The following is a 24994-nucleotide window of genomic DNA, read 5'->3' as shown; positions in this document are numbered from 1 at the left end:
AATGTTTGCAGAAGGATGACATTTTTTATGTCAGAATATTCCAGTTAATTTAGCTTGTTTTCATGTTTACTTTATGCCTTATTTCTTGTCTTTCTGTCAGAAGTCATCTTTCATTTCAAAAACAGATGTATGTCTTAATTGAAGGGGAAATTAAACTTTAAGTCACTAAATATGAATGATACCTAATATTTAGTTCATGAAGTTGCTTCTGCTTAACACTGTGCTTGTTAACAGGCTCATTGAAATGTATTTAACCTTTGTGTTAACCTCTTGAGAAAAACATAGAACTGCTCCAGCAGTATAATGTGGATAATGAATATCACAACAGGCTAATTCACGTTTAATTTCCATATAACATTTTTTCCATTTATGATTAAGGGTGACTTATGAGAAAATATGTGTAACTTCTGACCATTGACTTCTCTAGTAGTGTTACTTGGAGAGATGGAACATAACCATTTTACAATATTTAAACACACTGAAACTTCTTTCCCACTTTTTTTTTATTTGTCTTTAAATAATACCTCTCAGTGACATTTGTTGCAGTTCTATGCAGACAATGCACAAATATGCATACCTTGCTCCTACGTTAGTTAGTCTGCAGTGTGTGATTTTTTTTAAAGTTGAGTGCCAATTTTGCAGCGCATATTGTTGTATATTTCTGATGCCCTATCTATCTCATCAGCATCTGTAGGATATTTTTTAAAAATCTACTCTTCAGGTTTACATCAGCTGAAATGTTAAAAAAAATTTGTCTTTCAAGAAACTACCCGGAGTGGGTTTAATTTCATATTGTGATAAAAACAGGGTTATGTGTCTGCTTTTCTCTTTATTAGCTTCTGCGTTTGAACTCTAAAAGCCATCCAATCTGTGTCCAGAGGCTTTGCTGAAAAGGTGTAATAGGAACATTTCTAGGAATATAGATGACAAAGACAAATGACATCATACCTGTTCTTACATAAAAACTACACTTTGTCTTAATAAGTCTCCTAGTTCCCTACTTCTAATGCTGCACATGACTCCCAGCCCATCTGTCTCCTCTCTCCAGGGAGACAGAGGGGAGTAGAGGGGGGAAGGAGGAGCAGGAGGAATGGAGGTAAATTAACAAGTTGCCACATGTTTCCAGGCTGTAGGTGAAAGTGGCTCTGCTGCTTTTAATTACACCTGGAAGTCACTCTCAAGGCCTTAATGTAACCAATTGGGAGAGAGCAACACACAGCAAGAGAAAAGAGGGAGTTAGAGAAAGGACAGCACTTCTCAACAGCCCTGCAACTAACAATTAAATCAGTCAAGCCACTGCTCATCAATAACTTTATTGTTTTGCTGTTTTGTTTTGCACAAGTTAAAAAAAGCTGAAAGCGACATCTTTAAATGTCTTGCTACAATCTAAACCACTCAAATGTTAATTTTTGTCACTATTTATACCGCTGTTAACACCCCTATTGTGTCTATCAGTTTAGCAGAATAATGCATAACTGTTGTTGTGTCTCAGTTGCATCTCTATGTCATTTTGGTCACTGTCAGCACATAAATAAACCTAGAATCTGTGAAGCTTTGCTAGAAAAGATGTTCTGAAAGCTGGTTTCAAAATACAGCGTGTTGTAGGTGCATTAAAAACAATACGTTCTATGTATGAATATAAAATTTTATGTAAGTGAGTTTGTATCTAAGTTGGGTTTAGTGCAATTTTGAAACACTGAAATGTTGATTTACATTTCAGTAAGAAGAGACCCATTGTCCTGCAGCTAGTACACCATGGTTCAAAAATCTAAAATAAAATATATATTATGTTAACAACATAACCAATTATAATACAGGCAATAACCAACAGCACAGAAAAAGAGTCAAGGCTAATCATTTTATAGAAAGTTGCTTAAATAATCCTTGCCAAGATTTACGTTTTAGCACTTTTTATACCATCATGCAGGTAAAGGAATACCTTTATCATTAATGTACACTTGCTGCCATCATAAACAGGAATCATAGTTGTTCTTTACAGAAGAAGTATATTTTTCAAATGAAGTATATTCTGCAAAGAATTGGCAAAAGGTAAGATCTGAGGGTTTGGGGTTTTGGGGGGTTTCTTTTGCTCTTTTGCAATTAGATGGAACAAAGGTGTTTTTATTCAGTTAATGTACAGAATTCACCTGCTTGCTGCTTACATGCTATTACTGCACATTCACCTAATGTATATATTATATATAATGTCCCCCCCTCTCCCCCCCTCAACGTTTTTGCACAAGTCGAGGAGTGTGTCAGGTTACAGTTCACTGTGTGTTATACCTGTATAACTATGCATGTGACAAATAAAGAACCTTGAACCTTAAGAGGTTTTACTTACTTATGTACAACATTAAGTGGTCCTTGGGATATTATCCGTTGTCAAAAGAAGCTAAAAGATGAACTTAAAAGACGAACATATGATCAAGTGAGTAGCAGAGTATTTTTTACACAATCTCTGGGCATCAGAAATGATGGAGTGGAATTTTTTAAATAAAAATTTTAAATGTGAGTAGTTAAAAAATATTAGGGTGGATGTTTCTATACTTGAAATAAACTAAACTAAATGATGGCAAGCATTTGTTTGTAGTAAGCACAGACCCATCCATCCACCCCAACCTCTCATTTGTTCTGTTCTCCTGACACTGTAGCTATATCTTTACTTTATTCCTGCATTTGAGTCAATCGAAAATTTTTTGAGCCAAGAGAAGGTGCTCTTGTTTCAAAATAAAACTTATACCTATACGGCATTAGCTAATAGACAGGTTTACGTTTTTTTTATTTATTCCACATATTTTTCCTGCAGTGCAGTAAAGTCTAGTGGAACTTTTTTCAGGACACAAACTTTGCATAGTTTGTTTTCCCTCTGTCTTTAATCACATATTTTTAAATTCTTTTCACACTTAATTCCGTTCTCTCTTTCGCTTCTGTTCCTCTTTTCTTTCCATCCCCTCCTCTCCTTTTCACTCTCTTTGGTATAATTGGTCTCAGTGTGTTTTTCTGGTTCTATGCTACATTAATTATCACAGCAATCAGACCTGGGACAATATGGCTTTATTTGTTCCTGCGGGAGAGCACTGTGTGTGTGTGTGTGTGTGTGTGTGTGCGCGTATGCATGTGCAGACAGGTAATATTCACATGCATGCTAGATACAGCTGAGCACTTTTATAGCTCATTATAAGCTCTAACAAGGCATCAGTAGCTGTATGTGTGGAGCCCACTGGGAGCTGCTGTGAACACCTTCTCTCAGAGGGCAACTGAAAATACACATTGAAAAGACAGAAAAAAAAACACAATAAAGAAAGAAAACAATTATAGTGAGTTATTCTGTGCATGTCCATCTCAAATGTCAGAGGTCCACAGACAGTTTTCTAAATTTATTTTGTTTTCTCTCTGTAGTACCTTAAACTCTTGAATGTTTCCCAGAATGTTATTAATGTGAATATTAACATTACAGTGTGTAAAACACCATCGTATTTCCGTTTTCCTTCGTCCTATTTCCTATTTTTCTTATTGCTGGTGTTTTCTTAAGTTGTAGTCCATTCCACTCAAGGACACCGTACCAAATTTTAGCTCTCATTTCAAAGCAAACAAATTTGGCTGAGAGACTGCTCGGACCTCCTCCTGGTGGGACATGCCCGGAGCACCTCACCCAGGAGGCGCCCAGGAGGCATCCTTGTCAGATGCCCGAACCACCTCAGCGGGCTCCTTTAGATGTGGAGGAGTAGCGTCTCTACTCTGAGCCCCTCCCGGATGGCTGAACTTCTCACCCTATCTCTAAGGGAGAGGCCAGCCACCCTTCGGAGAAAGCTGGCCTCCGAAGGGTAGCTTCGGAGGCCAGCTTCACCGCATCACTGCGACCGCAGCACCAATCCGTCTGTCGATCTCCGGTTCCCTTCTCCCATCACTCGCGAACAAGACCCCGAGATACTTGAACTCCTCCACTTGGGGCAGGAACTCATCCCCGACCCGGAGTGGGCACTCCACCCTTTTCTGGCTGAGAACCATGGCCTCAGATTTGGAGGTGCTGATCCTCATTCCCGCTGCTTCACACTCGGCTGCGAACCGTTCCAGTGCGAGCTGGAGGCCATCACTCGATGAAGCCAACAGAACCACAAAAAGCAGAGATGAGAGTCTGAGACCACCAAAGTGAAAGCCCTCCGCCACTTGGCTGCGCCTAGAAATCCTGTCCATAAAAATTATGAACAGAATCGGTGACAAAGGGCAGCCCTGGCGGAGCCCATCACCCACCGGAACAAGTTCGACTTATTGTCGGCAATGCGAACCAAGCTCTTGCAACGGTTGTACAGGGATCGAATGGCCCGTAGCAATGGGCCAGACACTCCATACTCCCGCAGGACCTCCCACAGGACATCCCGAGGGACACGGTTGAATGCCTTCTCCAAGTCCACAAAACACATGTAGACTGGTTGGGCAAACTCCCATGCACCCTCAAGTATCCTTGAGAGGATAGAGAGCTCGTCCAGTGTTACGCGACCAGGACGAAAACCGCATTGTTCCTCCTGTATCTGAGGTTCGACTAGCGGACGAACTCTCCTTTCCAGCACCCTGGCATAGACTTTCCCAGGGAGGCTGAGGAGTGTGATCCCCCTGTAGTTGGAACACACCCTCCGGTCCCCCTTCTTAAAGATGGGGACCACCACCCCGGTCTGCCAGTCCAAGGGTACTGCCCCTGATCTCCACGCAACATTGTAGAGGCGTGTCAACCAGGACAGCCCTACAACGTCCAGAACCTTCAGGAACTCGGGACCTCATCCACACCAGGGGCTCTGCCACCAAGGAGTTGTTTAACTGCCTCAGTGACCTCGCCCCCGGAAATTGCGAATCATCCCTCATCATCCCCAGACTCTGCTTCCTTCTCGGAAGATGTGTCAGTGGGATTAAGGAGGTCCTCGAAGTATTCCTTCCACCGCCCGACAATTTTCTCAGTCGAAGTCAGCAGTGCTCCGCCAGCACTATACACAGTGCAGGTAGAGCACCGCTTACCCCTCCTGAGACGCCTGATGGTTTGCCAGAATCTCTTTGAGGCAGTCCGAAAGTCTTTTTCCATAGCCTCTCCGAACTCCTCCCACACCCGAGTTTTTGCTTCAGCCACTGCCCGAGCTGTATTCCGCTTGGCCTGTCGGTACCTGTCAGCTGCCTCTGAAGTCCCACAAGCTAACCAAGCCTGATAGGACTCCTTCTTCAGCCTGTTGGCTCCCTTCACCTCTGGTGTCCACCATTTGGTTCGGGGATTACCACCACGGCAGGCACCAACCACCTTGCGGCCACAGCTCAATGCAGCAGCTTCGGCAATGGAGATGCTGAAACATGGTCCATTCGGACTCAATGTCCCCAGTCTCCCTCGGAATGCTGTTGAAGCTCTGCCGGAGGTGTGGTTTGAAGATCTCGCGGACTGGGGCCTCTGCTAGGCGTTCCCAGCACACCCTCACTACGCGTTTAGGTGCACTGGGTCTGTCCAGCGTCCTCCCCCACCACCTGAATCCACTCACCACCAGGTGGTGATCAGTTGACAGCTCAGCTCCTCTCTTTACCCAAGTGTCCAGAACATATGGTCGCAGGTCTGGTGATACGATTACAAAATCAATCATCGACCTGTGGCCTAGAGCGTCCTGGTGCCACGTGCACTTATGGACACTCTTATGTTCGAACAAGGTGTTCGTTATGGCCAAACTGTGGTTTGCACAGAAGTCCAATAACAAAACACCGCTCGGGTTTAGATCAGGGAGGCCGTTCCTCCCAATCATGCCCCTCCAGGTCTCGCTGTCGTTACCCACATGAGCATTGAAGTCTCCCAGTAGGATAACAGAGTCTCCAGGTGGAGCACCTTTCAGCACCCCACCCAGGGACTCTATGAAAGCTGGGTACTCTGAACTGCCACTCGGCGCATAAGCGCAGATGACAGTCAGGACCCTAAGGCGCAGGGAACAAACCCTCTCATCCACCGGGAAGAACCCCAACGTACCGGCAGCAAGCCGAGGGGATATTAGAATACCCACCCCAGCCCGCCACCTCTCACCATGGACAACTCCAGACTGAGACAGAGTCCAGCCCCTCTCCAGGAGACTGGTTCCAGAGCCCAAGCCATGCGTAGAGGTGAGCCCGACTATATCTAGCCGGTACCTCTCAACCTCACGCAGGTTCTCAACTCAGGCTCCTTCCCCACCAGAGAGGTGACATTCCATGTCCCAATTGTCAGTCTTGGTAGCCGGGGATCAGCCCGCCAGGGCCTCCGCTCCTGGCCGCCGCCCGGCCCACAATGCACCCAACCCCTACGGTGCCTCCTGCGGGTGGTGGGCCTGCGGGAGGATGGGCCCATGTCCCCTTTTCGGGCTGTGCCTGGCCGGGCCCCATGGACTAAGGCCCGGCCACCAGACGCTCGCCCTCGGGCAACCTCCCCGGGCTTGGCTCCAGGGCCGGGCAGGGTAAACTGTTCCCTCGATGTTTTCCTCATAAGGGTCTTCTGAATCGCTCTTTGTCTGGGGACTCACCCAGGACCAATTTGTCATGGGAGACCCTACCAGGGGGCAAAACCCCCCAGACAACATAGCCCCTGGGATCGCTGGGACACACAAACCCCACCACCACGATAAGGTAGAGGTAGATTCACGGAGAAGGAAAATGGCGCATCAGGCCAAAATCCTTTCCACGCCCACCCCCGTGACATCACGCTCCAAAGCCCTATTACTGATAGCATCATTCGTTTACAGAAAAGATCAGTTACATAGATAGATGGATGAAGAGCTGCTTATGTCTCCTGTACAAAACACGCTTCACACAGTCCCACTCTTCCACAGAGACACACACACACACACACACACACACACACACACACACACACACACACACAGTCAAACACCTGTGCTAATGAAGCTGAGCTGCAGCACAGTCCGTCCTTCAGTCTGTCAGTCAAGAGCTTACTAATGGCCCTCTACACATGCACACGCACACACGCGCGCGCGCACACACACACACACATACTTAGTGAAACACGTGCGAACACTTAGTAACACACAAATGCACACATACACTCACAGCTGTACCTTCCAATTGAAAGGGATTTCATTGAAAAGGCTGTAATCTGCCCACACAGACTCTCAGTCAGCAGGATAATAAGAGACAGGGAGGATACATTTTAACAAAATAGTCACATAAAATGAAAACATGTACATACAGAGATACAGTGCCCTCCTTAATGTTTGGGCCAAAGTCACATTTTTTGTAGTTTTGCCTCTGTACATAACCACAGTCGATTGTAAATCAAGCAATTAATATGTGATTGAAGTGCAGACTTTCAGCTTTAATTCAAGGGGTTTTACAAAGCTCTGGGTGTTTCCTCCTTTGGGTTGCTAGATTGCTAGTTGCTAGCTAGACTAGACCTTTACAGCAGACACTTTGAGTTGCTGCAGTCCCCTTGCAGGCCCCGAGCTGCTGGGGAAACAGGATGGCTGGGTGATGGTGGGGAGGAAGCATAGTACTAAACAGAAGCCCCAGAACCAGCCAGTTCATGTGTCTAACTGATTTTCTCCACTTGACGACCAGTAATGTGATTACTTTTTTCAAGTAACGAGTAAAGTAAGGGATTACTATTGCAAAAACGGTAATTAGATTACCGTTACTTTCCCGTAGGAACGCTGCGTTACTGCGTTACTAAAACCGTGATTTTTTGCGAGAATGTCTCACGACAGTGACGTGAGCAAGTGCGCCGTTAGTGACAACAGCTGTGTGCAGATCAACAATGGATCACATATCGATTGTGGGAGAGAGTATGAGCATGCAGCGTTTAAAGCGTGGAAGTACTGACCTTACTTTGAGTTTCATTCCATAAAAAGTGACAAAAACATTAGCGTCCATCGTGCGTGGGAAGAAAACTTCTTTTTAACAGTGAAAAAAACCTCTAAACTTCCAAGCAAGCACAGAGTGCGCTACGACGTAATGGGAAACTCACAGAGAAACTCGCGGATTCTTCAACTGACCGCGGCACACCTGAACCAGGGTAAACCTCCGCCTACCTCAGTCCTGCTTTACAGGTGAAAATAGAGCAACAGGACCGCTGAGTCTTTGACTTTATTTATTTTCTGCTGTGTTTTACTTGCATCTATTTGAAAGAGTGAGTGTAAACACAAAAAATATTTTTATTTTATGTGCTGGAATGTGTAGAAAATAGGTTTAAATGTTAAACAAATTTATTCAACTCAGAGAATGTTGCATATAATTAAATTTTTGCTTGATGCATAAAGTTAAAAGATTAAAACTGATAAAACAAGTTAAAAAAGAGACTTTTCCATTTGATTACATTTTGTATGATGGATTATGTAGAAAAAGTAGAATTGGGCTGAAAGATCTATCACTTTATCACCTCTTCAGGTTGTAAATCGTGTTTTTAAAAAGTAACTAAGTAACTAAGTAATTAATTACTTTTGAAAATAAGTAATCAGTAAAGTAACGGGATTACTTTTTTGGGGAAGTAATCAGTAATTAGTTACTGATTACTTTTTTCAAGTAACTTGACCAACACTGTTGACGACACACCCACTGAGGATCAAACTCTGGTAAGTGGCGATTTTGTTCTGAGACATGTGAAGCAAGAGACACCAGCAATCATAGTCAATTGTCTTCCAGGGGCCAGAGTAGGCGACATTGAGTGGCCTCCGACTGTTTCATCAGCAAAACGAAAAACCAGCAAAAAGCAACTTAATTATAAAAACAATCACAAAGAAAGAACAATACAGTACCCTCAACAGGACCAAAGAGTAAAACAGTGAAATGTGGATTATTAAACATGAGGTCTCTCCCTTCATACTATCAGAATTCTCAAAGTGCAACAATTTTCCACACCAGCCTATTAATCAACCAAAGACCAAGACAGACTTATAATTAATTTGAAAGACTGATGCTTGGCCTTGACCACCCTAGCTGCAAAACTCAAAAACCAGTCTTATTTGTTATCATCTACCATCCACCTGGGCCTTACATAGAGTTTCTGTCTGATTTCTCAGACTTTTTATCTGACTTAGTGCTCAGCTCAGATAAAATAATTATTGTGGGTGATTTTAACATTCATGATCCTAAAAATGACAGCATAAACATGGCATTTAATCTGTTATTAGACTCAATTGGCTTTTCTCAAAATGTAAAAGAACTCACCCACCACTTTAATCACACTCTACAGGGTGGGGCAAACTCCTCAAGATGGGTGGTGACCATGGTGGCCATTTAGAAGTTGGCCATCTTGGATACAACTCTATTTTTTTTAATAGGAAGAGGGCCATGTGACACATTGGTAATGTCACAAGAAACACAATGGTGTGCTTGGTTTCAATGTAACTTTATTCTTTCATGAGTTATTTACAAGTTTCTCTTTGTTCACAGCCATTGACATGTCGAAGAGGTTAACACGTGAGGAGCGGATCGAAATTGCGTTGATATCTGGTGAACGCAGTAACTGGGTCATTGCAGCAGATTTCAATGCAAGACACCCTACGAGACCACCCATCTCCCATGCTACAGTTAGCAAACTGCTTGCTAAGTTTCGTGAAACTGGTTCAGTGTTTGATTTGCCAAAATGTGGACTCAAGAAAACTGTCACTAATGAAGAAACATCAGTGGCTGTCCTAGCTTCATTCAGCAAGAGCGCACAGCGTAGCACTCGCCGCATGTCACTGGAGACTGACATTAATCAAACATCCCGTCGGCGGATATTAGCTACTCACAAATGGCACCCTTTAAAACTCCAGCTACTGCAGCATCTCAACGAGGATGACCCAGATCGGCGCACAGAATTGGCAGAATAGGCAAAACAAAAATTGGAACAGGACCCTCAGTTCACGCAGAAGATTCTGTTCAGTGATGAGGCAAACTTTTATGTGAATGGTGAAGTTAACAAACAAAACCACCGCTATTGGTCTGACACTAACCCACATTGGATGGAGCCCTCCAAGACTGTTGGAACAACAAAAGTGATGGTTTGGTGTGGTATATGGGGTACAACGATAGTGGGTCCATTCTTCATCAATGGAAACCTCAAGGCCACTGGATATTTGAAATTGCTACATGATGATGTGTTTCCCTCTTTATGCACTGAAGCTGGCACGTTCCCTGAGTTTTTCCAGCAAGATGGTGCACCACCACATTATGGGTGCCAGGTCCGAGCATTCCTAGATGAACAATTTCCTGGAAAGTGGATTGGTTGTCGTGGGCCAGTTGAATGGCCCCCAAGGTCTTCCGATCTGACCCCCTTAGACTTTTATCTTTGGGGTCATCTGAAGGCAATTGTCTATGGTGTGAAGATACGAGATGTGCAGCACCTAAAACTACGGATACTGGATGCCTGTGCTGGCATTTCTCCTGTGGCGTTGCTATCAGTGTGTGAAGAGTAGGAGAAGAGGGTTGCATTGACAATCCAACACAATGGGCAGCACATTGAACACATTTTATAAGTGGTCAGAAACTTGTAAATAACTCATGAAAGAATAAAGTTACGTTGAAACCAAGCACACCATTGTTTTTCTTGTGACATTACCAATAAGTTTGATGTGTCACATGGCCCTCTTCCTATTGAAAAAACAAAAGTTGTATCCAAGATGGCCAACTTCTAAATGGCCACCATGGTCACCACCCTTACAATTGATCTTCGTATGGCCTCTGACAGTGGACTCATCTCTGTGCTTGTCCTGCTAGACCTTAGTGCAGCGTTCAATACTGTTGACCATAATATTCTATTAGAGCGATTAGAACATGCTGTAGGTATTACAGGTACTGCGCTGCAGTGGTTTGTATCATATCTATCTAATAGACCCCAATTTGTTCATGTAAATGGACAGTCCTCCTCACTACGGTTAATTGTGGAGTTCCACAGGGTTCAGTGCTAGGACCAATTCAGTTTACATTATACATGCTTCTCTTAGGCAGTATCATCAGAAGACATAGTCTACATTTTCACTGCTATTCAGATGACACCCAGCTCTATTTATCCATGAATCCAGATAACACACACCAATTAGTTAAACTGCAGGAATGTCTTAAAGACATAAAGACCTGGATGGCCTCTAATTTTCTGCTTCTAAATTCAGATAAAACTGAGGTTATTGTAGTCGGACCTGAAAATCTTAGAAATATGCTATCTAACCAGATTCTTACTCTGGATTCTAGGCTGGACTACTTTAATTCATGACTATCAGAACATCCTGATCCTGAAAAACTCCCTGAAAAGTCTTCAGTTAATCCAAAATCCTAGAGGGACTAGAAAAAGAGAGCGTATTTCTCCTATATTAGCTTCTTCAATGATCCATGATGCATTGAGTATTTCTTCTTCAGTCACCTTTCTCACCTTTCTCAGTCACTGTTAATAGACCTATCTGCCCTGAATCTGCACTGTCATTAATCTCTGGCTCTCTTCCACAGCATGTCTTTTATACTGTTTTCCATCTGGTCGCGGCAGATGGCCCCGCCCCTCCCCAAGCCTGGTTCGGGGAGGGGCGGGGCGATTCAGAAGACCCTTATGAGGAAAACATCGAGGGAACAGTTTACCCTGCCTGGCCCTGGAGTTTTCTTCCTGTTAAAAAGGAGTTTTTCCTTCCCACTGTCGCCAAACTACTTGATTGTTGAGTATTTCTCTGTGTGCATTATTGTAGGGTCTACCTTACATTATAAAGAATTTAATTAAGATTAGGTGATTGATTTGGCCATCGAAAAAAAACTTCTTTACCCTGTTAAATTTTCTTTTCATGTATGCTCTGGGTCATTATCCAATTACACTTGATTAGTTTTGAACTTCCTGGTATTGAGTGTAATCAATGGTTGCACCTTGCTGTAAACTCTTGATTCTAGACTTTGACAATGATACAGCTGCCTCCTCAAGACTGTTCTTGATTTCAGTATGTTGTGAAGTTAGAAACAATTTTGCCTTCTGTGGTCTTTCATGCCTTTTGGTTTTGCAGAGCTGGCCGGTGCATTCATTCTTTTTAACAATGAACCAGACTGCTGATTTTGCCGCTTCTAAAGTTTTTACTATCTCTCTGTTTTTCAGCCTAATGATAGCCTCCCTCACTTACTTTAACATCTCTTTTGGCCTCATATTTACAATTACAATAAAACTACAATGGGAAGCTATAAGATACACATTCAACACTTTGAACCAACTTTAGATAACATGTCTGCTTCATTCATGACATAACAAGTGACCAGGCCTAACCTGGCCGTGGAACTGCTTGTCAGTCAGTTGTCCCATTAATTTTGTACATCTAAAGTGGTGTGATGGTGTATAAAAATTGCTGTTTTGTTTTTTTTATTTGCAATTCACTGTGATGGTGTACAGATCCAAAATGTAAAAAATTGTGCCACTGTCCCAAACATTATGGAGAGCACTGATAAAAAAATCAAGACAAAGACAGAAAATGTATAGCAAAGAAAAACTAAATAATAACTAATAAAATATAAACCCAGGACATTTCATTCAGTTCATGATTGCATTGTGAAGAGAAAAAGGAGCAAAAAAATGTAGTTGGTGAATGACACTTTACATGCAGTCAAACCCAGCACTGTTAAATCGCACGTGAAATTGTCAATTATTCATCTGTTTGTACTCAGCTTATTATTCCTCAAGCCTTGGGGGTGTTGGTAGGCATATGTTTGTGTCAGGGTTCCTGGGTCGTTGACCAAGTGTTTTCGGTTTTGTCATGTTCAGTTTATTTCCCACTCATTCTCATTGCCTGTGTATTATGTTCCAGTTACCTCCATGTGTCTTTATTCAGATTAAGTTCAGCTGCTCACTCACCGGTTTTTAATCACTCATCATCCAGCCTGTATTTAAACCCTCAGCTTCTCTCTTTTCAGCGTCTTGTCGTTGATGTTGTCACTGCCGTCATACTCGTGTGTGTTTTCAGTTCAGCCAGCCTTTCAGTCATCCAGCCAGTCAGCGTTCGTTCATGTTGTGTTCATCCACTCACTATAATAAACTTCCGTATCCTGCACCATGAGTCCTGCGTTTGGGTCATCTCTTCCTCGCATCCACACACGACCCCTGACAGTTTGCACTATGACTTACTGTTTCTCCCCCATCTTCGAGTAGTTTCTATATTAACTTAAGTGAAGTTAGCTACTAACTAAAACTCCTGTTTCAGAGGTATTAATTTATTCCTATAATGTAAATGAAATAATTACTAGTAGACTGCATTTTAAGGCATCCAACTTAAGCAACTGTGAAGGTCAGTGTTATGCAACTAGGGGCCCCCTTGCCAAATGTAGAGCACCATAATAAATTGTCAAATAGTGCTCTTTAATTAACTGTATAAACAATATTTTTTTTATACAGACAAAGAATTTATAAAAAGGTTTATAAATTCAAATAAATGTGGCCTTTTAACACCCGTGTTGTTCTTTTTTTTTTTTTTTACTGTAGCAAAAGCATTTATTTATCAATTTTCATCAGAATCAATGATTGACCTTTAAATTTGACCTAAAATGATTTCTTCTTCCATCTTTAGAAAATCTCCTCTGTCTGTCAAGTTTAGGACTCTATTAACATATTACTGGCTATCAAAATGCTAATAATGTGTGGGGTCTCTTCAGTGTAGTCATAATTCATTACATTTTCCACATCAGTTATAATAAATAAGAAAACAATGAAGAAAAAAATAAAATATATATTTTTATCTGCTTTGGTTTAGCCGATAATGAAGAAAGATGCAAGAATATATACTATACCTGAATTTACCATATTTTACTATTTGATATGGTGAAATTTCAAACATTAGGCTACCTCTGCAAAAGAGCTAAACCACAAGTGTTCTTTTTTGCATTTGTATGTTGTTGTGTTATTGTGTAGTGAGCCATGTGTGAGCAAGGGGTAAAAACTACAGAGAGAGAGTATTAATGGATTCTTGATTGGGCAAAAAACTCAACAGCAGCCCGGCTTATATTAATTTTGGAGGAGAAAGTGAGTGAGGGATAAGAGGAGGGATGAATAAGAGATGTGTGATGATTTTGCAAGTCAGCTGTAGCAAAACCACACACACACACACACACACACACACGCACGCACGCACGCACGCACGCACACACACACACACACACACACACAAAGGGTATAGGTGTTTGTGAGGGTGTGACAGTTTTGGTTGTCCTGCTGCGTATTGTTGCTCTTTTCTTCCAACAAATAAACATCATCAAGATCCTGAAGTCTACAGGATGTGGCTGTTCAGAGATTATGGTCCCCATGTGAAAATATACACATCCAGTAGAAGAATTATCAGATTTTGGAACAAAAATAAGAACATCAACAACAACAACAACAAAGAAGAGCATAAATGCATAAATGACAGACCCACAGCCAGGATTTTCTGCAAAATCATGAATCATTGCTTTTTTATGGTTCACAATTGTTAGACTTTGCCGCTTAGCTTTGGGTCAAATAATGTTAACCAGCTGGACACAAGCAATGATTATATATACACTCTATACTGAGTGTTATAGCTACTGGTTGAATCTTCAAAAAGAAAAAAAAAGAAAACAAAAACTTCATGAACAATACCAGGATGTGATTGGCTGGCAGGTTTATAATGGAGCGACAAACACCTGAGCTGTGCTTTTAGCACAAACAGGGCGGGGTCTCACCCAAACTCCCACGCTCATCCTTTATTGGTAAACAGCAGTGCTCTGTTCGCTCAATAGATTTTTTGAGTGGGAGTGATGCTGCATTTAAGAACACAGCAGTGGACTGACAAACAACAACAAGATGGGTTTAATGAAAGAGACATGAGGATGAGATGGGGGAGGGTATGGGGGTGTTTGAAGGGAGAGAGGGCTGTAATTGGTTGTTAAGATGTCAATCAGAGAAGAGACAGAGAGGCTGCAAAAGGAACGAAAAAGAGAATGAGTGGGGAGGGAAAAACAGAGGGGGGTCGTCATGGTAACTACGTAGTAATTGGTTGTTTGGATGTCAGTCAAAAAGAGTGTGATGAAAGCAGAAATAGAGAGATTTAGATGTACCTTTCATTATTTGTTCATCCATACATACGTCTTTATGTTTGCATGTACAGAAGGTAAGCTATGTTCAGGGTATAAAACTGCTCTGAATAGCTTGTTTCCCCCTTTTTTTTAAATGAAGTTGCACCTTGCAGTTTGACTTTTATGCATAAGAGTAAGTGTGAGATAAATTTCAGAAGAAGGGAAAAGAATAAGTTTCTATTACAACTGCGTTTGACCTCTAACTGATCTTATACAAATACATGTTCAAGAAGCCTTGGTGTTACAGTGGACCGTCTTTAGCATGAGAAACATAATGCTAAAAGCTGTTATGGAACAAATGGGCTTAGATTTTTTTGCATGTCACAGTATTTAAATATTGGAAAATTTGACTTTAATTTAGTACAACAATACAGATACACCATTTAGGTTTTAATAATCATGTTGTTATGGTTAATATCTACACCCCTTATTATTTTCAAAAGGTTTTGTAAAAGTACCAGCGATACACAGAACACAGCTATTGTGGACATCATTTGTTTTACAACATTTTAAATTTCTATGCTATGAAGCAAACCTGCTTTGTTAGTACTGTTACTAATTATGGTCAAGGCAGTAAAGCAAATTTGAATTTTAGAAAAACGTGAGAGAGTGAGAGACGTAAACAAGGAGAAGAGAGAAGAGGATGAGTGAGCAGCAGTAATTGGCGTGAGGCTGTTTTGGAGGCAGATGAGGGTCGAGTTAACGAGCTGAGCCTCCAGCACCAATTAACCAACAACCTGCAAACATGAACAGAACAGAGCTGTTGCAATTAAACACGCACTCACAATTTAAGGTGAGGTGTGAGAAAGAAGAATCTGTTTTTCAGATGGTCAGATGGTTAGCATGTCACTAATATAACTAGAATAAAAATGAGAATTAAAAAAAAAACACCTGCCGCAGGAGCAGGAAAAATGTGTTACCCTTATGATAACTTTGGCAGAAAACAGACAAGAATAACAATTGGTCTTAATTGATTCTGTCACAGACATTATACCTAGTTGGATATATGTTAGGTTTTATTATTATAATCACAGTTTTGCAAATCAAACATCCAAATCAGTTGCTTCATTCCATAATGGAAGGAAATAAATGACTTGCTGTGGTCACGTCCGAAGGGAGGTGGAAGAAAAAAGTTATCATATTTACAATTTAATCTTTTGTGGGAATGGCTCCACCCACTCATATCATGTTCATTTTACAGGAACACAAGCTAAAGCACAAACATTAAGAGGAACACAAACAGTCGGTTTTTCCCGGCACAACAATAGATGTCGAACAGTGCAAGTCCTGCTTAGACGACTTGGCATCACCCGGCCCCACAGTTCCAAAATTTTCAGCTAATAAAATTCTAACCTGAAAAATATAGATAGATAGAACTTTATTAATCCCTCGGGTGGGTTCCTCTGGGAAATTCGATTTCCAAAAAAGCACAGCACCGACAGAAGTTACAGAGTTATACACACACACATATATATAAATACAGAGACAATATAAATAAAATATACGAAGGGGATAAATAGAATAAATAGGAATAAAAATAAAAATACAAGTGAATTGCACATTTCATATAACCTAATTAGGGATGCATCGAAAAAACATACAGTAACAGCGAGTACAGCCAAGTACCAGTTTTTTTTCTTTTGGCATGTGTTCTGTTTTTGTAATGTTTAACAAGGCAAATCACCTAAAACTCCTTATTTAATTAAATATAAACACGCAAAATATCAGATGTTGTTGTTTTTTGTTTTCCACACAGTGCTTTCTGCAACCTCGAGATCGCCACCATTCAGTACTAGCTTCAGGCCTTTGGGCTTTTTTTTGTGTACAACTTTATTCTGAACCTTTTATTGCTGTTACTTTTGCTGATATAAGAGCATAATCTTACTTATGATAAAACCTAAATTAGCTCTACCCCTACATGAGGATATTTGCTTTATTTTTAAATATGTTTCACTTTTGTGTCTGCTTCAGCTTTAGGGTCACCATACCGTGACCAGGCTGATGGTCTCCTTCTTGGCTTTGGGAGACCACCAGCCTGGGTCAGAGCATGCATCAAGCGCATGAGCCAGACAAAAAGGAGCTACACACAATTGCATGCAATTTGTTAAATCGTTCCCAAAACAATATCCCAATAAAAACTGTAGAAACTCTTATCTCAATAAAAATATTGCATTAAACACATATATAACTTCAATTCATAATTATTGTAAAAACAGCAGAAAGCATCTCGCACTCAAAAAACAAAGCAGACCATTAAATTCTAAATCACTGATCCTGCTGATTCACCTCTTCATCAACTCGACCCACAACACTTAATAAAAAATGTTATTCTATCAATTAGCTTGAATACTTTTCCACTGTATTCTCTTTTATTTATTTTATCACGTGTTTTTATTTATCGTCCCGTCTTCTGTGAACACAGAGTACAGACTGATTATCTGTCTGTCTACATCAATGACAGTCCCTCTGACCTGAGGAGGGCTGAAAGCTCTAATTATTAGTGCAGCAGTGTGACTCTCGTAGGTCTGTGTGTGTGTGTATGAGTATGTGTGTGCGTGTCTATGTGTGTGAGAAACAATAAGGGCCTGTGGGAGAGATAACAGTTATTATAGCTCTCTGTGGACAACCCCCTCCACATACACACGGGTCAATTTACAGCTAGTAACTGTAGACTTACTTGTGTCCCAGTGGGCTCTATTACTGTGTGTGTTGAGCCATGGACTGATGGCCCACACGCATATATGCACAAAAACAACATGGGCATTGTGGGTACAGAGGTGTGTAAACAGCATGCAAAAACATGCAAGCTGCCAAGCACAAAAACATGCAGACTCTCATACAAACATGCTGTAATTTGTGTACACACTATGACAAACAATTTGTGTATATGTGTGTGTGTGTGTGAAGGTGCAGAGGTGAGTAAACAATCATAAAACACTCACACACAAACGCACAAAATTAAATGCATGTAAACCAGTGCAATGAACACATACACACCGCTGTAAACTGTAAATGAGACTGGTCTTTATTCACACCGCCTTGCACATAACAAACATGTTTTCTTATCACGCCGCTCAGCATCATGGGATGCTGCTCAACCTCACCATTCACCTGCCTCCTCACTGATTTGTTCAATCACTCCATGTTGCTTTCAGGAAAAAGCAGTGTCGGGTGAAGGTTTATTTTCAAAACAACGTGACAAGTGTGGAAAACGTGAGCAGCATTTTCATCAAGGTTTTTGTGTGAAGATGGAAAATGAGAAAGGCTTTAATAAACAAACAAATAATAGCAAGGTGAATGAGCTTTAAAACACTACACAGAAAGTATATGCTGTAAGGTTTGATTACTGGGGCAATAAAACATTCATTTGATTCAATAAAACCTCAAATCATTTGCCTCTAGCAATAAACTTTGGGTTTTAATGAATGCACACTGACACTGGATTATACAACAAGCTGTTTTATCAGCTTTCCCTGAAGGACAGTTTCTGGGTTACACTCCTGAAAATTATGCTGTTGTTGATGAGCTATTGTATGTTGTGACATTCGTATTCAGATCATATAAAAGCAGAGTCACAGTATAAGATCACAAAAATGTTCAAATACGTTGGATTACTGGTGAAGCTGTTATATTGTTGTTTTTTTTAGCCTTTCTATACCTCACATGAATAGTTTTTCTGGAAAATAATCAATACCTGAATCCAGAAGATCTTACAACATTGGCCTTCAGCTGCCAGACAGAAAGATGAGCCATAAATCATCGGTTTGGCCAGAATTAAAACTGATTCAACTAGCAGAAAAAAAGAGAAAAAAATGCCTCATTTGTCCATCCATGGTTGACCCTGACAGAACAGTGGAGTGGCATAATGGTGCATCTTATAACCATGAGTGCTTGACCATGATTAGTCATTACTGTGCTGAATGATTTGGGTGTTTTAGGTGTCACTCTAAGAGACGTTACAGTAACTGGCACAAGAATTCTAAAATATGCAGTCATAATCAAAGATATTCATTGAGTTTGTTGTTGTCAATGACATAATCTAGAGTGGTAACAGCAATATGAATCTTGAATTAGACCATGACTGTATTTGTCAAGGAACAAATACATGACGGACAGAGCAAAATGGCTGAATCAAAACTGAGAAAAACATTTCATGGCATTAAAGGCTTGGTGAGTTGTGGAGTAATCTGCAGTATCTGTCAAGTAATCTTTAGAATACCTGAAAAACGAGGTTCTGTTGGTCCAAAAGAGTTTTGGAAAAGACAAGGATGTTGTCCATGTAGATGAAGATGTAGTGGTTGAAGAAATCCAAATGCATGTGATTAACTAACACCTGGAAGTGGGAAATCACAACAGGAATCGCATCTTGTATTGTAAGGTAGAGAGCTTACAATAATAGAGAAAAAGGATCCAAAAATCAAAGGACCACCACTTGGCAACATAGGGAATGAACAACTCCCTTTTAACAAGAAGAAACCTCCAGCAGAACAAAGCTCAGGGAGTGGCTACCAGTTGGGGTGATGGGAGGAAGACAGGGCAAACTATTTAAAACTTGGATATAGATGGACAGATGAATGATCAGGCAAATGATCTGCAACTCCAATCAGCCAGTTATTAAAATACCACCAAAGATTGTGCTCCATTTCTGCCCTTGAAAGACGTAGGTTTGTCCCAAAGCTGCTGAATTTGCTGCTACATCCTGATAAAAGGTGCTTCATTTAGCTGTGAGTGGCTACAACTATTTAATTTGAAAGTCTTGACATATTTGTTTGCAAGGTCACATGAAGAATCTTCTACAGTTAAATGCTGTTCCAAGCTAACTTACCTTAAGATGAAATGAGTCATAAAGGCCTATAAACTGAGCTTGCAAAGGTGCATGTCTAAGCACACAACATTAAGGAATTAGGATCCTTTTTACAATTATTATTACTGATATTATTATTGTTTTATATATTTGATGTTTTAAATGTTGATGACAAAGAACTAGAAAAAGTTCTCATTTATGCTACTGATAGTAGCATAAATGAGAGAAATTGATGAAAGGTTCCCCTGTGAGAAAGGTGAGGGCATCCCAAAACGTGCTGCTGTGTTTATACCTGAATCCTTAATTAAGACACCCTTCATCAGTCGCAAATGCAACTCCACAGAGGCATACTCATCATAGAGTAGGAGAGTGTATGGACTGGATAAGAACTGTACCTGATGAGAACGAATAAGGTGCAGGTGTGTTGGCTGTTGAATGTCTGGGGATGTGGAAAGGTGGGAAGACAGTAGGGACAACTGCTGGACAATGAAATGGCAAGTCTGAAAGGGAACCACAGGTTAGAACTGACAAGTGTGAATAACTGGAAGAAAAGTACAGAAATATATGGTGAAGGCATCGTGTTGCATGGTGGGTGAATTCATTCAATTAAGTTGATGGAAAGGCTTGTTTGAACAGCACCTCAGGTTTTCAGAGCTGCTGGGAGTACCATAAAAAACAGGTTACACTCTTACAACTATTACAGTTGGTTTCTTCATGCATAAACATTTTAGAGGTTAAATCAGCATCCTGCGTTATAATTAAAACAGGCCTCCAAAACCATCAGTTATTTACTTTCTACTTTTTCATAAACGTTATTATGTAATAAATTAAATTGTGTTTCCATTCAGCATCAGTATCACTGATATTAAACATGTTTGGCTTATACATTGTAGATAATGGACAGTCACCTTATTCACAGCTTCTAATTATCATTGTTGGATGCTCACACACACACACGCACGCACACACACACACACACACACACACACACACACACACACACACACACACACAGAGAGAGAGAGAGAGAGAGAGAGAGAGAGAGAGAGAGAGAGAGCCAATTAAAGTTGTTTGTCAGAGTGGGAAAAAAATTAAATATTTCTTGTTGCTCCTGTTGATGTCGCTGTGTGTTTACAGAACTGTGGCAGTGTGTGAGTAATTCTACCTTCTCTTCATTCATTTTTAAGCTCGGGGGACACACCTGGTCTTTAAAAATCACACATCTGATCTGTTACATGAATAAAACAATAATCCAAATCAGTAAATTTGGTTTATGCTTCTTAGAAGTAAAGATGACAATGAGCTTTCTGCTTTATTTATATTTCTTGTCAAATGCTTTGTGTGCTAGGCACTTCCAAGGTGGCATTGTTCTGTGACTTTACCTAACAAATGTACCAATAAACAAAAACTATTCATAATGTTTTCATAGAAGTGAAGTGACAATGTTGCTTCAGGAAAAGACAACTGCTTCTCATGTGAGCATGTTACCAACAATTTCTTTGATTGATTTATTAAAGTGCTCTCTGAGAATTCTTTCTAGCGAGACACATTCAAATTTGGGACACATTAAGGCAATGCTATAAAACCTTTAGGAAGATTTAATTATTCACAAGTTAAGGTGGTAACCAAAAATACAACAATCCCTCTAAAATAACTTTGTGGATATTACAGAGCCTGCTGGAAGAACAGCTTTATGACTAAAAAGCACCTCTACCTGGAGCAGAACTCCAAGCGCTGTTTCTGCTAAATGTCCTCCCAACAGTGAAGCATGGTGGTAGTATACTAACAATATAATGAAACAATTATCTTAATGTATGAATGCTGTAAAAGCTATAAATAAAAAGCCTACAACAGACTGGTGACCCATCCCCAGCTGAGGTAGCTGTTGCTATCCTCATGGGGACATTTCATTGACATAATGCTTTCCCTAGCTGCTTACCCTAACCATCAAAAACGAATGCCGAACCCTTACCCTAAACCTAACCATAACCCAATTGTAACTCTGACACTAAAACCACATTTTGAGTGTGAAAAATGCATTCAACCCCATGGGGACCTGGATTTTGTTCCCCACTAGGGCTGTTGGTTCCAACCAATATAGTAAATTTCAGATTTAGTCCCCACCAAGATAGGAAGAACCGGAATACTGTTGTATAATATGGATGTAATAGTTCACATCTCACAAAAGAAAAAAAAACGTAAAAACAATACTTAATAACTGTAGTTAAAAAACAGCATATGATGGGGACAAGTCTCTGAATGAGAAGTGCTTGAATGGTCTACCCCAGTGGTTCTCAAACTTTTCACAATGAGTACCACCTCATAAAATATTTGGCTCTTGAAGTACCACCCTTATGACGAACGGACATTTTACATGAGACAATTTTATTTCTTATATGAATGTTATTTATTTTAACTGTAATAAACAGGATGTGACAAGTGATAATAATAACAACTGTACTGCATTAAAACATTCACAACAGGTGGAATATCCAATCTTTAAGTGATGACCTGATGACACCTGCTTTTGGGTACAAAACAAAAATCGTCAGGCAAAAAGAGCCCCAGTCCAAAACATTTCAAAAACCCAGCTGCACTTCCAGCAGCGGGGCACACAATCCCAAAAAGAAAAAACCGACTCACCGCAAGTCCGACGGTGGTACAACAAAGTTCTGGCAGCCGGCCCGATAGATGGTGACAGCAGGAAAACAGCTGGGGCAGCCTGGCACGGGTCCGGCGGCAGCGGCATAGCAGCTCCGGCGGCCTGCCATGGGCCCAACGGCAGCATTGCAGTTCAGGTGGCCTGCCATGGGTCCGGCAGCAGCAGCAAAACAGTTCAGGCGGCCTTCCACGTGTGCGGCAGTGGCAGCGTTGTGGCTCCCGTGGCCTGCCAAGGGTCCAGTGGCAACGTCGTTGCGGGTCGGGTGGCCTGCCACGGGTACAGTGCCGGCAGCGTTGCGGCTCCTTAGTTGATGGCCAGTGTTTATGGGTCTTGGCTGATGGCTGGTGTTTGGTTGCTGGACATGAATGTGCAGGCCGTGCTGGATGTGATCGGTGTGCAGGCCGTGCTGGACGGGGTCGGCGTACAGGTCCCTCTGGCTCGCTAACCTCTTGCTCGGACAGCACGGGCCCCTCCAGCGTGCTGAGCTCCTCCCGGCTCGCTGACCTCCTGCTCGGGCAGCACGGGGCCCTCCGGCTCGCTGAGCTTCTCCGGCTCGCTGACCTCCTGCTCAGACAGCACGGGCCCCTCCAGCGCGCTGAGCTCCTCCGGCTCGCTGACTTCCTGCTCGGACAGCACGGGTAGCATGGGCCCCTCTGGCTCGCTGACCCCCGGCTTGGACAGCACGGGCTACAGCAGGGCGATATGACCAAAAATATTTATCACGATATACATTTGAAAATTTGGGATAACGATATAACTGACGATATAATTGACACTAGACAAAATATTTTACAACTCCACAACTTTATTAGTGCAAAAAAAACCCCATCAATGTATTTTCACTTAAACAAGCAGCTGTTTTTTATGTGCATTAAAGTTATATAAAAATGTAACAGTGCAAAAGCAAATTCCTTGCTGACAGTTTAACCAAAAGGCATTTCCAGTGGAAATTGGCCGACATATCCTCAGCATAACCATGTATAATATCAACAAAACTTAAGAGGTTATACACACACAATACGGTAATATTATGTTGAAGCACAGTACGTATCACTCCGCGAGGCTCCTGCCTACGATAGCCGTAATGCTCCGACAATCCATCAAGCGGTGCGGCTTCGTAACTTAGCGAAGTTGTACTAAAACATTTGACAGATTTTCGAGCGCCGTGTACACATAAAATCGTTTCGAGGTCAGTAAACACAACCAGAATTCCTACATAAGGCACACGGGATTATAAGGGGCACTGTCGATTTTCAGAAAAATCAAAGGATTGATTTCAAGTGTGCCGTATTTTCCAAAAAACATGGTAATAATGACAGCCCGCTAACATGCTCTACCAAAAATAGTGCTTTGTTGTGTATCTGACGGACGCAAGCTAAACCAGTTCCACACCACTGAAGCTGCAGCATTTTTACAAACCAATTCTGGTTCATCCGTTTCATTCAACGATCCGCTTTCGCCCTTCTCATTCTCCGTCGCCGCCATGCTTTTTCCGCCATGTGCTACGGCGGGCTGTGCTGATGATTCTGGGTCCTCTGGCCACAACTCACACACCCTAAACCAGAGCCCACAGTCTCAAAGTCAACCTTTTCAGAGATCAAAAATACCATTACAGGTTCTGCCGGTTTGGGGTTTACAGCTTCAAACCTAATAGTTACTGGGCTCACTGACTCTGGGTTCACCGTTCAGGCTCTGAGCCTACATAAAACACTACCCCTGAGCTGGCAGGCAGACAACACTTATTGGTCGGCAGTTCAGAAATACAATGTCCATCCACCCTTGTGGGTTTAGCCACACCTTTAACAGTAGTCTCAGATGCCGGTAGCGGCACAGGGCGTCAGCAACGTTGTCACAGTCTTCTCTTAGGAGCCAAAACAATAGAGCTGATTGCTCCCTCCTCACATTGTCCTTTAACATTAGCTGAAGCAGTGTCACTACTAGGCTCTGAGACAGAGTAATCAAAACTCTGTCTGCTTAACTGCTCCGGGTCTAAAGGCTCAATAAAACAATCCTTCGACCCCGGAGCCAAACCCCAGTTCTCTGTACTTCTCCGGCTGGCACAAAACATGACTCCTGTTCTGATTACCCGACCAGGCCCACTACACACCTTGTCGGTGGTCTTAGACCCCGAAACACACAACGAAACAGGCCTAGCCAACAACCCGCCTTTCTCAACACTGCCTTGTCCCTCCGCTAATGCGGGTCCAATTACCCTTGAAAACGACTTGGTATTGCCATACGCATAGAAAAAACAGTCTCCATTCCTTGCCTCACAGTGAGCGAATTTTCCGGAGTGACAGAGGCTGTTTTACTCACCGTGGCGAGTACTCCAAGCCGGCGATCCAAGTCAGTGGTCCGACAGCAGCTGCTCCTGTTGCAGCCGCTGAAGTGAGTTTAACTGTGGTGAAACGATGGTCTGAGCGTCGCTTTTCCCAAAAAGGAGGGTCGAATGAGCAAGTGACGGAGAAAACATCGTCCAACGATTTCGGAAATACCAGGAG

Source organism: Mchenga conophoros, linkage group LG19 (assembly GCF_057382185.1).
Source record: "Mchenga conophoros isolate Kocher_MC1m ecotype Shallow Benthic linkage group LG19, M_conophoros_male_GT1.1, whole genome shotgun sequence".
In the NCBI taxonomy this organism is placed as follows: domain Eukaryota; kingdom Metazoa; phylum Chordata; class Actinopteri; order Cichliformes; family Cichlidae; genus Mchenga; species Mchenga conophoros.
The sequence above is the reverse complement of the archived record's forward strand: the minus strand, read 5'-3'. Positions refer to the sequence as shown.